Below are 14,215 nucleotides of genomic sequence, written 5' to 3'. Positions count from 1 at the left end.
TTGGTCCATGTTCTGTGCAGGGTCTAGGAGATCTCTGTGGAATTTGGTGGTCATTAGGCCATGGCCAGCTCAAGAATGGCCCTGGGTGGGCCACCTTCACCCAGTCCCCATTCTTTACTTTCTAATGACAACCAAAGCCCCAGCCTGAGACCCAGGTTTTGCAGATTAAAATAGATATGGCTGTCCCCAGCCTGTTCCCAAACACCCAGAATTCAGGAGACAGTCAACACTCCGACTGCAGAGACACATCAGACCCAATGTTGGAGCCTCTCACTCCGCACTCTGGATCGATTCTCAAGGCTCTAGGTCAATGGTTCTCAACCTTTCTAATGCTATGACCCCTTAATACAGTTCCTCATGTTGTGGTGACCCCCCCAATCATAAAATTATTTTCATTGCTACTTCTTAACTGTAATTTTTCTGCTGTTATGAATTGTAACATAAATCTCTGATAGGTAGACTATCTGATATGTGACCCCTGTGGAAGGGTCATTCAATCCCAAGGGGTCACTCACAACCCATAGGTTGAGAACCATTGCTCTATACGCTCTATGTTGGGGGTGGGGATGAGCTGAGCAAAACCTAGAGCAGTGTGTTTTCTGTGGACACTTGTTAGAAAAGCCACGGGATGCCTAAGGGACAGGAAGACATGAGTGAGGATGCTTACTGGAACCTAGCTGGGCCTGGGCACTCAGGGAGCACTTCCCCAGAGAGGTGAGGTGGGAGCTCAGGTATGAGAAGAGATGGGGAAAGATGAGGGGAAATGGCGGGAGATGAGGAAACAGGGCATGCCAATACCCAGAGGTGTTCCAAAAGGATGCAGCTGGGGACACAGGGGAACAAGCCAGCTCTGACCCAGGCTGTTCTCACCCTTTTGGACCTACTGTGTGCTGGATGCACAAGCAGCTTGCTGTTCCCTGTCGGCAAACAGAGAGGGGACAAATGCTTCAGCCCAAAGACCAACTCACCCAGCACAGCCTCTGCCACTGGAATTACAAACAGGTTGCTTCTCAAGAACCAAGGTAGATGCCGTGTGAAGAAACACATTAATCACACATGCCTGTACACATATGCACAGATGCATATATACATGTGCACACGGTGCGTGCATGCAAATACAGCAAACACATACATGCATGTACATATATGTGTGTGTGTGTGTGTGTGCGCGCGCACATGTGTGCATACCTACAAGCATATGTACACACAGAGAAAATGAATAATTCCTTCATCACTCACCCAATAGGTATGAAGGAGCCAGGTGTATCACCTCAGCACTCTGTAGGATAAGGCAGGAGGACAATGAGTTTAAGGCCAGCCTGGGCCTTAACGTACATAATCAAAAGTTCCTACTCAAAGGTTCCATTGGTCACCTTCCATGCCGGGGTCACCCTCCACACAGGCAGAGTAGTAGCCTCGGGAGAGCAAGGAGCTGGCTAGGCAGTATCACTCACGCGGACACTCCCTGGCCTTGTGTGTCCTCTGCCCCCATTGCCCAGAGGCACAGCCTAGCAGGCACAAGAGTCTGCTGGTCTCTGTGTGAAGGACCAAAAACGGGCCATATTTCATGCCTCTCCAGCTCAGCAATTAAAAAAAAAAAAAAAGGCTCCAGTGGACACCGGGTCTCCTTTCTACATTTGGCCTCTGCAATTGTTTGGCCCTGTCCCAGCCAAGTGTGTGTCACCAACACATTCTCGGCAACCTCATCCTCCTACCTCAGAGGGCCTCCAGAATATGGAGTCAAGGGCAGCATGGCACCAAGGAGCCTGAAGTCCCCTTGGCCCATGTCCAGCTCTCAGTCACGGCCCTTTCTTAAATGCCGCCGAGACTTCGTACCACAGGAGGAGCAGGGTGACTGGGGCTGCTGCTGGGGCCGTGAGGGGCAGAGGAGGAGACGGTGGCACCAAATCTGAGAAGTCAGCTGATGGCCAGGGCTGAAGAAAAGAGGGTCTGGGGCTCAGTCAGGGGCGAGCAGGAGCCACACCGGCAGAGAGAGAACAGCTACTCCCTGACCAGGAAACAGGAATTGAAGCTCCTGCCACAGAGGCTCCTTCAGTGACCCTCCTTGACACCCTGGAGTAGGAGTCATTCATTGGTGACTTTAGGAACTGGACAGGAAGTGTAGATTAGAGGAGAGGCTGCAGGCCAGGGGAGTTCCCAGGGTCAACAAAGGGGAGGCATGGAGACTGGGGCACACTGACTCCTGCCCAGGAGGACTGAGACCTAGGGTGACCAGAGTAGCTAGACCCAGGTCCCGGTTCCCGATGAGGGCAGTCCACTCTCTGCGCTTGTGTTATTCTCAAATTCGCTCTTATTATTTTAAATTGTATCTCTGTGAGGGTGTGTTCATGTCAGTGCAGGGCCTGACTGAGGCCAGAGGTTTGCTTTCTGTGTGTGTGTGTGTGTGTGTGTGTGTGTGTGTGTGTGTGTGTGTGCGCGCGCGCGCGCACACTCACGTGTGTGTGTGCACATGTGTGTGTTTTAACATCGTGAAAAACAATCAAAGCACACATTAGAACAGGCACTGCCAGTTTGTGGCATTCACTTCACAGAGCCTTGGGAATGGGGCGGCCCAGCCAGGGCCTTCTGGTCCAGATTATGCCACCCACAAATAAACGTTTGTTGATTTACCGAACAGCCAACAATAGGCACACTGAAAACATACCAAACCCACTATTAATCCAACAATACCTGACTTTTAATTTGATTCTCTTTGACTCATCCTAATCATATAAGATTAGCCAGCCACTCGAGGAAACAAGATCAAGCACCTACTACGTGCTGGCATCTGGGAAACAGTCGTTACTGAAGGTGAACTAGTCGGGACACTGTCTCCTGCTTGGGGTCTGAGGGACCATCCCCAGGAACTACAGGCAGATGCAGGGTCGTGCCTACTGTCCTCACTATGTGCCATCCATACCTGTAACAGGGCCTGCACACAGTAGGTACTCAGCAGGTGATGGGAGTAGTAGTAGCTGTTACTTGAAAGGTCAGAAGGGCCAGCAGTCATGGACACAATGTCGTGTGAGGCTTAGTCCACAGGAGTGGCTGCCTGTGGCATCCATGCCTAGGTGTCTTCACAACACACACAAGCTCCTGAGCCTGAGATTTATGTTGCAAATGAGTCTGATCTCAGGGAAATTCTAAAGGCTAAGGAGTCAGGGGAGACTGGGAAGCACTGTAGGAGGGGGCGCGGGGCTGTGGGAACACATAGTGGGGCTCTTAACTCCACCTGGGAAGTCAGTGAACCCAGGAAGGAGAAGAAGGTATCTCAACTAAGGAAATTCAGCTGATGGGATGAGAACACCTCCTCTATACCAGGCAAGTCCTAGCTGGTTTGCTTTCCCAGTTCTCTTGCAGCTACACAGTTCTGCTGTGGAATATACACAGATCCTAAACAAAACGGACATGATTGTGTCTCAATAAAACTTTATTTACACAACCAGATGAAGGGCCACAGCTGGCCCCCAAACCACAGCTATGGTCTGTTGAGCCCCGAGTTAACTACTGAGTAAAGGAGCAGGACAGAATGAGCTGCCTAGGTCTGTATGGACACCTCTTCTACAGGCACAGGACCCCAAATTCATTGGACCTGTCAGTATTTCAAAGCACTTACTATGTGCTTGGCACTATCCATACCCTGAGCAACCAAGAAGGAACCAAGATGAACGTCATTGGGGAGACAGACTCTAGTCACACAGATATGAACAGACAAGCAACTGTGGCCTTGAGGAAGTTACTTAACCTCTCTGGACCATAGGAGGCTAGGACACAGCGAGTGCAGCCTAGTGACTGCAGTCACTGTTATTTTAGGTCATTGTCAAACAAACACAATTTTTAAAGCATGCAAGTCAAATACCACACAGGAATAGATCAGCAACACAGAGGGAAGGAGCCTTGGACCCTAAGGAAATGGCAGCCGGGTCAAGGCCGCCTGGACCACATCCTGGGAGTGGGCAGCCTGGAATTAGCTGTGTCTGCAGCCTTCCTGGCCCCGCGGCTGGACGCAGTTAATTAAGAGGATGCCCGCTTCTCTGCAGCCTGAGGTGTCTTCTCTAATTAGCCTGAGTGTAGAGAGCTTTGAAATCGAGGATGAAAGGGGAGCTGGGGTGAGTCTCTGGTCACAGGGCAATCAGTCGGGAAGTGGGCCGTGAACCCCAAGAACTTGACTCCTGCTCACACTTGTAGGCCTGTGGGAATTGACCTGGCCCTGCTGCTGAGTGGAGTTTCGGGATGCCCAAGGCGGGGCTGGGGAGGGGTGTCAGAGCTGGATCCAAAATATGTGTGGCTTCCCGCCTCCTCCTTCCCTCTCTCCCTCTCCTTCACTCTTCCTCTCTTTCTTCTTTCATTTTTTTGTCTGTTCCCCCCACCTTCCCTCAGGTTGCTAGGTAGCCCAGGCTGGCATAGAACCTCGGTCTCTCAAGTGCTGGGATCACAGATGTGTGCCTCCACGCCCTGGCACGTTTTCACTTTCATTGTTCCCAGCCATTGCTCGCCGGCCGAGCCCAGGTGAGTGACTAAGCCCCACTTCTCTCTTCTGAAGTGGCTGACCGCCATGCGAGATGCTGCCAAGCGCATGACCCAGGGAAGCAATGATGGCCCCACTTTTCTTCGTGACACCTCACCATTGCCTGGTCAGTCTTCCAGATAGGGGTGTGGAACCACCAGCGACAGCCAGGCACCCAAGGGGGCTCCAGTCACACAGACTATGATGGAAAAGGCCAGCCCCGAAGCTATGGTATACAGAGAGGTTAAGTTACTCACCCAAGTCACGCGGTAAGATCAGGCAGCCTGGCTCCTGGGTTGGCTTCAGCTTTGTGTGGGTGGTTCTTACACCCAGTGGGGACTGGAGAGAGAGAGAACTGGGTTCCCCCTTTGTGTGCAGGCAGACGGCCCCAAGTCTCACTCTGCCCAGCTCTGTTCTACCATACTGGGTGTTTCTGGGGAACTTTACATTTTTATTTTATGTGTGGAGGGTTCTGCCAGCAAGTATGTCTGTGTGCCATAGGCATGCCAGGTGCCCACAAAGGTCAGAACCTGGAACTGGCGTTACAGCCAGCTATAAGCTGCCACGTGAGTGCGGGGAACTGAACTTGGGTCTTCTGGAAGAGCAGTCAATACTCGGCACCATCCCTCCAGCCCCATTTCTGGGGGTTTTGACCTGGTTAACGACCTCTAGTGTGTGATACATGTGGTGGTCAGAGGTCAGGCTTAATGTCGTTTCTCAGGAGCCATCTACTTGAGTTTGTTTATTGTGTGTGTGCTTATGTGCTTGGGTGTGTGTGAGTGAGCCATGGCTTGTTTGTGGAGGTCAGCAGGCAATCCATGGGAATCGTCCCTCACCCTCTACCATACGGGTCCCAAGGATTGAACAGGTCTTCAGGTTTGACGATAAGAACCTCTGCCTACTGAGTTGCCTTGCGGGTTCAATGTTGGTTTTTTTCAGGTCTACAAATGTCCATCTTTTAATGGGGTGCTGGGGATAGAATTCAGGTCTTCACATCCATGTGGCAGTTGTCCTGCTCACTGGGCCGTCTCCCAGCCTGCTGTCTACCTCTAAAGCCATGCTCGTGTGCTGCCCTGTGCCTGCCACCATCCCAGGCTGCTTCTGAGCACGCCCAGACACTGAACGGGCATGGGGATGGCACACACCCCTAATCCTGGCATTTGGGACGCAGAGGTGCCAGAAAGATTTTCAGTTCATGGCCAGCGTGTGCTGCAGGATGAGGCCCTAACTCAACAAACCAAGGGCTGGGGTGTAGCTCAGTGGGAGGGCGCTTGCCCAGTGGGAGCGAAGGCCCTGGGCATCCTCAGCACTGCAGATAAAACAAACAAAAGTCAGTAGGGCCTGAACCTGTGAGTCTGAGTGGACGCCGCAGGCTCACCCGAGGCCACGTTCCGAGTGGACGCCGCAGGCTCACCCGAGGCCACGTTCCGAGTGGACACCGCAGGCTCACCCGAGGCCACGTTCCGAGTGGACACCGCAGGCTCACCCGAGGCCACGTTCTGAGTGGACGCTGCAGGCTCACCCGAGGCGTTGAAAATGACAAGGCCTTAAAAATGCAATTTTTAAATATGAGAAAGTTGATGGGAAAAGAAAAGATATGGAAGGTGAAAGGGTTTGCTAGGGCAGAGAGAAAGCACCAGCTGCCAGAGCCAGGGGTTCTGAGTGTGTGGACGCCACCAGTGATGTTAACGCAGGAACACTGGGGTGTCTTTAAGAACAGAGGCTCTCTCGGCTTGGGGGGTTAGGGTCTTGGAAAATACAATGGTCACCAAAGTGGCCCTGAGCCTATGGCTTCAGGTTTTTGTCTCAAAAATTCAAAGACTGAAATTCACGGACCATAGGGCAATGGTTTGGGGGAGAAATTTAGGTGGGAGCCCTGCTGTTTACGTTAGGCCTGGAGGTCAGCCAGCCAGGGTTGGACAAGCAGCCGCATGGTAGGGCATGAGCTTCAGAAGAATGGAGAAGCCCAGGGTCCCAGGGAGGGCAAGCTGGGCCCTGGCCAGCACCAAAGAAAGGCAAAAGAGAGGAAGGAAAAGTTGTGCCCGGTTCTGACTCAGGCCCAACAGAATCCGACATCTGTCAGGGCTATGCTAGGGCGGGATTCTGGGAAGGAAGAACATTCTTCTCATTAGAGGGCCATTTATCCTCCACCTCCGCAGCAGGCTTGAAGTGGCCCCCATCTCTGGGGTGGCCCCTTGACCAGGTGATTGGCAGGCTGAACTGGATTAATTCTCCCATCCAGAGGCAGACCCCATGTTGTGCTCTGACAATACTGGAGGGGGTGAATGTGTGTCACCAGATGTTTGTCCTCAGTCATAGGACAGCACCCAGCATGGGCCTGCTTTGGCCACCAGCTCTGGAGGATGGGACGGTATAGGCAAGTGAGGCTCTGACTGCTCTAGGGAAACTCACACTAGTGGAGGCTGCTGGGAGCAGGGGTCTCTGAGCCTTCCTGTCCACTTTGCCATGATCCTTAAATTGGTATGCATATGTGTCTGTATGCATGTGGGTATACACCCAAATTGTGTGTATGTATGTGTACATACATGTGGCATGTATGTATGCTATGCATGTATTTTGTGTGTTATGTGTGTCTATGTGTATGTGTGTATGTATATGCATGTGAATGTATGTCTGTGTATGTGTATATGTCTATGAATATGTATGTATGCCTCTGACTATGTGTCTATGCATGTGTATGCATGCATGCCTGTGTTTGTATGTGTATGTCTGTACGTGAATACGTATGTGTACATTATTATATGTTTGTGCATATGTATATATGTGCATGTGTGTATATGTATCTGTGTGTATATGTCTATGTGTATGTATGTATATGTCTATGCATGTGTATGTGCATATGTGTGTGTTAGCAACTACTATGATGCCCACAAGGTGGGCACTGGTTCAACCATCCAAACCACTTCCTTTTACACCAGCCCTCCAGGCAGTGCAGCCCAGAGACTCAGGCAGAGGAAGCCATCTAGAAGGTTTTCACAAGCAGAATGAAAGAGTATGGGCAGGCAGGAAGGATTAGGATTCGTGACAGCCACTGATGTCAAAGGAACTCCACCCTGGGCTGTCTGCACAACCCACTGAGATCCCCAACTACGTGGCAGTCTGAGATAAGAGCGAAAGAGCTGAGTCAGCCTGGGGCTCAGATGCTCTGCAATTCCTCCAGATTTCCCACCAGGCCTGGGGTGCAGCCCACAAGCCTACTCTCTAGAGGCTGGGCTACATCCGAAGCCCCTATATGAATGCAACAAGAAGCCACCACCTCTGGGGCTACCGTGACCCCAGAGAGCCCTGAGCACCCCCAGTCAAGGCCAGCATCTGCCCCCTGCTGGCCCATGGTGAACACCCCCCCTCCCCCCGCCCCGGATTGAACCACAGCTCATTGGCTTTGCTGTTCCTTGCATCGAAATGCACGGTGGCCTGTCCTCCCTCCTTGGGACTACAGCCTGCCTGAATCACAGCACACACAGGGACAGACTGAGGTGTGGAGCACGGGACCTGTCCCTGGGGTTACACCATGGAGCCTTGGGTTCCCAAGCTCACCCAGGCTTCTGTGGCTCGGCCTTCAGCTGCTCTGGAACTCAGGCACTTCCCGTAGGAGGCCGCACTGACCTTTCCCCTGCTCTCCCTGTCCCTGTCAATAGCCCAAGGCCACTGTCCAAGCTTCGGGACCCAGAACAGCTCCCCACATCCTTTGATGGAGAAGATGACCAAGTGCAGCTGGCGCTCCTGAGGAGCAGGGAGTCATGGTCACAGAGCTGGGGTCCCTATCAGGAGCCAATCGCTCCCTTGCTCCGCGTCCAGCCCCCCAGGCTTCTGAAGGCCCTGACTCAGCAGCTTGTGGTCAGCTCCACACTCACATCCTTTCTGCTCCTCTTGTGCCCAGCTGGTGGCCTCTAATTAGGTGTAGTTAATTTCCTGCCTCTGTCCATGTTGTCGTCCCCTATTTTTAGCATATTATGATAAACATTGAAGATGCCATGACTGTGGCAGAGAAAGCTGTTAGCATTCACTATGTGCTGAGTACTTTGAATTTTTTTCTTGAAAATGTCCATTTTTTTTTTTCAGACAGAAAATTAAGCTGGGCATACAGTTGGTAGAGTTCCACTGTTATTCCCAAGGCTCCCAGGATCAGGTAAAACCCAGCATGGGTGCCTGTGATCCCAGCACTCGGGAGGTTGAGGTAGAGAGACTAGGAGTTGAGGATCATCCTCAGCTGCGGGACAGGTTGAGGCCAGACTGGGCTCCATGGGACCCTGCCTCAAAACCAAACAACGATGCCTAAGGCTTGCAAAAGTGAACTCACTTGCCCAGTGTAGCGGAGCCAGAGGCCGGGTGCACGGAAGACTTCAAAGTCTGCCTTTGACGCACAAAACCCACCCTAGGATGCTACCTGAGCCTCGGCTAAGGCTGCTGCCCTGCTGGGGGTCATTGCGACTGCTACTGTTTGTTTAAGAGCCATCTGGAGCTGGGAGATGGGGAGTACGTGGCGCCCCAAGGTTGCTGTACAGGACCCAGACTCATCAGTGACTGGGGCTCATGTCACAGATGGCTGCCGCCCCTCACTCATCACCTCTTCATCCAACCATGTCCGGAGCAGGAAGAGAGGGAAAGGGGCCACCGGCCGTGCCTCATTTGCCTTTTTCTTATCTGAAACAAAACACTTTCCCAGAAGTCTCCAGGAGAGTATGTCCTTAGCCAGAAATGGGTCACAGGACCACCCCTGGACCAATCCCAGGCCCAGGAAGATGGACTTGCTATAGTGGGCTTAAATCAATCACACTTTCTTCCCTAGGGCTGGGCCCATGGCCAGCTAGAGGTCAGCATCAGTCAGCTGGTGGGAAGGAAGGGCAGGCCGCTCACAGGCCAGTCCCCAGTGCCAGCACTCCAGCACTTCCCAATGTTTAGCAAAGGTGATGGGCGGGGGGATGGGAGGAGGCATTGGGAGTAGGGCTGGGGTGTGGGTGGGAGTGAGGGAGCGGTGGTAGGGGGAAGTGTTGGTGTGGGGGGTGGGAGTGTGGGGGTGAGGGGGGTTGGGATGGGAGTTGGGGGGAAGTGGGGAAGAGGGTTGGTATGGAGATGTGGGTGGGAGTGTGGGGGTGAGGGGTTTGGGGTAGAGGGTTTGGGGGAAGTGGGTGGTAGGGGGGATCTTGATGTAGGGGTGGGAGTTTCCTTGCTGGGCTGGCAGTTGAGTTCAGTCCCTTCTGCTATGTCACCTCTGGCTTGGTGAATTTAGGATTTTATGGCTTCTCCCTACTTCTCATGAGGTGCCACCACCTCAGGGTGCTAGAGTCAGGATGCCTATCTAGTACACAGGTTACTGGAGATTTCGTTTCCCTGTAGGAATTTTCAAAGTTCCCCAAAATATGAAAACATTTTACAAATGTTATACATGCCATCCAAAGACCTTCATTAGCTGGTCATGGCGGAGCATGCCTGTAATCCCAGCACTTGGGAAGCTGAGGCAGTAGGATTGCCAAAAGTTCTAGGTCAGCCTGAGCTACATAGCAAGACCCTATCTCAGATAGATAGATAGATAGATAGATAGATAGATAGATAGATAGATAGATAGATAGATGGATGGATGGATGGATGGATGGATGGATGGATGGATGGATGGATGGATGGATAGATAGATGTGGTGGTATAGCCCATATCTCAGTTCTTGGGAGTCAGAGGTAGGTGGATCTCTTGTGAGCTTGAGGCCAACTTGGTCTACACAGTGAGTTCCTGGTCAGTCAGGGTTACCCTGTCTTAAAAAGGGGGTCAGGGCTGGAGACATGCTCAGCAGTTAAGAGCATGTATTACTCTTCCAGAGGACCCAAGTCTGACTTCTAGCACCCATGTCTGACAGCTTACAACTGCCTGGAACTTCATCTCCATTTCTGACACACTCTCTCTGTCTCTGTTCTCTCTCTGTCATGCACACACAAACCCACGCATGTAAGCACATGCATACATACGCATGATTAAAATTTAAAACCTATTTAAAAATTATATAGGACTAGGGATGAACCTCAACTGGTAGAGAACTTGCCTAGCCTGTGCCAGGTTCTGGGTTCGATCCCCACTGTCACCTAGGAAATTAAGTAAACAGAGAACGCTGAAGGGACAGAGAGAGGGGCTCGGGGGCTGTGGGATGCAGAACACTTCACCATGTCTGTTCTAGGCTCCTCCTTGTCTCAGCACCAGGAGGAGCAATGCCTGGTTGACTTCCAACCTCAGCTGCCGAGCAGGGAAGCAGCCAGCCCCCTGGGGCAGCAGCTGTGGAAACCCTTTGCACACCATGACCAAGTGTGCAGCCTCGTGCCCACTGGAGCAGCAGGTGCAGACTGTAAATGACAACTGGATTTCAGAGTCAGGGTGGTTCACATGGGGGTATGGCTCTTCCTCCCCTGAACTCTTCAAGTTTTTTCCTCACCGACTCCTTTTTCCTAAGGAATTCTTATGTGACCCTGAGAATATAAAAAGTCAAACAAGTCAAGTGTTTGCTGATACTAAATAGGGGATTTTACTTTAGAACAATTCTTTGGAAGACACACAATTTTAACATTTATTAAAGATGAAAGCTTGGGCAGGTGAAATGGCTCAGTAGGTAAAGGAGCTTGCCACCAAGCCTGATGATCTGAGTTCAATTCCCCATGTGATGAAAGGAGAGAGCAATCTCCCCAGCTGTTCTCTGATCTCTATATTCACAATCATGGCACAGGCACACACCTGCCCGCGTGCATTTCTGTTCACAATGCACACGACCACTTTTCAAGGTCACACAGTCTCTAAAAACTCAAATAAAAGTTCACTCTTTAAAGTATCCAAACATCAGGCTGGAAAGACGACTCAGAGGTTAAGACCACTGGTTGTTCTAGTAGGTCCTGAGTTCAATTCCCAGCGACCATTTAGTGGCTCACAGCCATCTGTAATGAGATCTGGTGCCCTCTTCTGGTCTGCAGGCATACATACAAGCAGAACACTGTATACATAATAAATAAATCTTTTTTTTAAGTATCCATTCTTTGAAAGTTTAAAATTTTCTCTGAAATATCCAAAATCTCTCTGAAATTCCCAAATCTCTTAACTGTGGGGACATTAGAGAAAAATAAGATAATAAAATATATTCATACAGGGCTGGGAAGATGGTTCAGTGGTTAAGAGCACCGGCTGTTCTTCCAGAGGACCTGGATTCAATTCCCACCACCCACGTGGCAGTTCATAACTGTCTGTAACTCCAGTTCCAGAGAATCTGGGATCCTCCCACAGATATACATGCAGGCAAAACACCAAGACACATAAAATAAATCTTAAAAATAATAAAAATAAAATGCATGCCTTCTTACTCTGAGACGGAAGGACTAGGGCACCATCAAAATCAGACCAAACCAAACCCAAAATTCAACAGTGCAAAGAATTTGGTACCTGGTGTCCTAGCCCCTCTGACACCTCCTACCCCTGGGCTCTGAAGACCCCGAGCATCACACTTCTCTGGCTCTACCATCCAAAACACACAGCTCGTGCCCTAGGCTCAGGCTGCCTCTACCCTACAATTGCTGCTGGCCTTAGTGGCCATCCATGGTACTAACATTTCCACAATGCTGGGGTCTTACTAACAGTCTCCTCACAGATTAAAACCTTCCATCCTGCAGGGGAGCTCCTTTAGCAAAAAGTAGCTTCAAGAATTCCTTGAAACTTGGACAGGCAGTAGTGGCTCATGCCTTTAATCCCAGTACTCATAATACAGAGGCAGGTGGAACTCTGTGAGTTCAAGACCAGCCTGATCTACAGAGCGAGTTCCAGGGCAGCCAGGGCTACACACAGAAATCCTGCCTGTAAAAGCAAAACAAAACAGCTAAACAAACAAACAAACAGAAAATCTCCCTGAAACTCACCAAATTCACTAGTTTCCTCCCCGCCAGAGTAGGCAAAGAAGACTGTCAAACCAGCCTAGCTCCCTGGAAGAACTTTAGACCAACTGAGGCGCTGTGGAGCTGCCTACAGGCTGTGCAGTGTGCTCTAGGTTCCCAACTTCATAAGCTGTCACCCTTGCTTTGGTGATGCTGCTGTGTTTGAGTCACTGCTGCTCCTGTAAGTGACCCTTCACCCATATTCCTGTTAGTAACCCAATAAAACTCATGGTTCACCAAGTTGGACTCCAGTGGTGTGCGTACTTTGGCCTATCTTGGGTTCCCTCTGTGGGTGAGTAGATGTGTGTGCATTTCCCTAGGAAAAGTTTGGTCACCAATAGGTCACTGTGACTGGGCTGCACCTTCACCAACAGCCTTCCTTGGGCTCTCTCCAGGGACTATACCCTGCCACATGGTACCTGGTCTCAGTGTCTTCCCATGATCCCCTCAATCACAGGAATTCTACGTTTAGAGTCTACCCCTTTCCCAGGGGCCTCCAGCCCTGCCACACAATGCCGAGCTTCAGCTGCTCTCATGCCATGACTAAAAACTAGTGCCCCCCGGGAAAGTCTTACACATTTCCAACGGTCAGCGTGAGGTACAACCTCGGCCCTACTGAACCACAGCTTTTGTGTGCTGACACTCAGGAAGCACTTCCCAGAAGATCTTGCCTTTAAGATGCCAGTCTCGGGGCTGGTGAGATGGCTCAGTGGTTAAGAGCACTGACTCTTCCTCCAGAGGACCCGGGTTCAATTCCCAGCACCCACATGGCAGCTCGCAGCTGTCTTTAAATCTAGTTCAAGATTTACTAGTTCAAATCTAGTTCAATGTGCATGAAATAAAGTTTTAAAAAAAGAAAAAGAAATCTACAAAACATGGTTAAAAAAAAAAAAGACGCCAGTCTCTTCAGTGTGGCCAAGCTCTCAGCGCCAGCTGACCAGCGTCGTTTGTCCCAGCAAAGGCAAAACTTTTCACTTTACTGCATGTAGTCTCCTCTTAATCACAGCTGAGTTTCCACTCCGGCTGATCAGAAACACAGATTCGTAATTCAAAATATCACATAAATGGCCCTGACGGAGCCTTTGCTTCCCTCTGAAACCTCCCAAGCCAGGCCTCCCTCCATCATCTACATTACTCTCAAGATTCTTCTCTCCCACAGAGCAACCCACTGAGCTCTGAGCCCGTGGCAGCCTTTCCAGCCCAGAGTTCAGATCCCACCACAATCCTCCCCAAAATACACGGTCAGGTCTGTCAGTAAAACCCGACTCCTGGTACAACTGTCTTAGTTAGGGTTTCTATTGCTATGATGAAACACTATTACCTGCTGTGGAATATTAGTTTAAGATGCGTTACATTCGTTTATGCTGTGGAATATTTGTTTAATGATGCAAAGATAGGTTGCATTCTTTTATGTCCCATTGATTCAACTCTGTGAAGCTGTGTTACTTTGCCTGCCTGAAACACCTGATTGGTCTAATAAATAGTTGAAGGGCCAGCAGCCAGGCAGGAGAGAGGGATAGGTGGAGCCGGCCGGCAGAGAGGATGGATAGGAGGAGAAATCTAGGCTCAAGAGAAGAATAGAGGAGTGAGGATAGGGAAAAGGAGAAAGCAAGGAAGATGCTAGGGACATCCATCCAGCCAACAACCAGTTATGGAGTAAGAAGGAAAGAAGGACATATAGATTAAGAAAGGTAAAAAACCCAGAGGCATAAACATAGAAGAGAAATGGATTAATTTAAGTTTAAAAAGCTGGCTAGAGGGCTGGAGAGATGGCTCAGTGGTTAAGAGCATTGCC

The sequence above is a fragment of the Myodes glareolus genome, chromosome 10 (genome assembly GCF_982192425.1).
Source record: "Myodes glareolus chromosome 10, mMyoGla1.1, whole genome shotgun sequence".
NCBI classification, from domain to species: domain Eukaryota; kingdom Metazoa; phylum Chordata; class Mammalia; order Rodentia; family Cricetidae; genus Myodes; species Myodes glareolus.
This window is presented reverse-complemented; position numbering follows the sequence as displayed.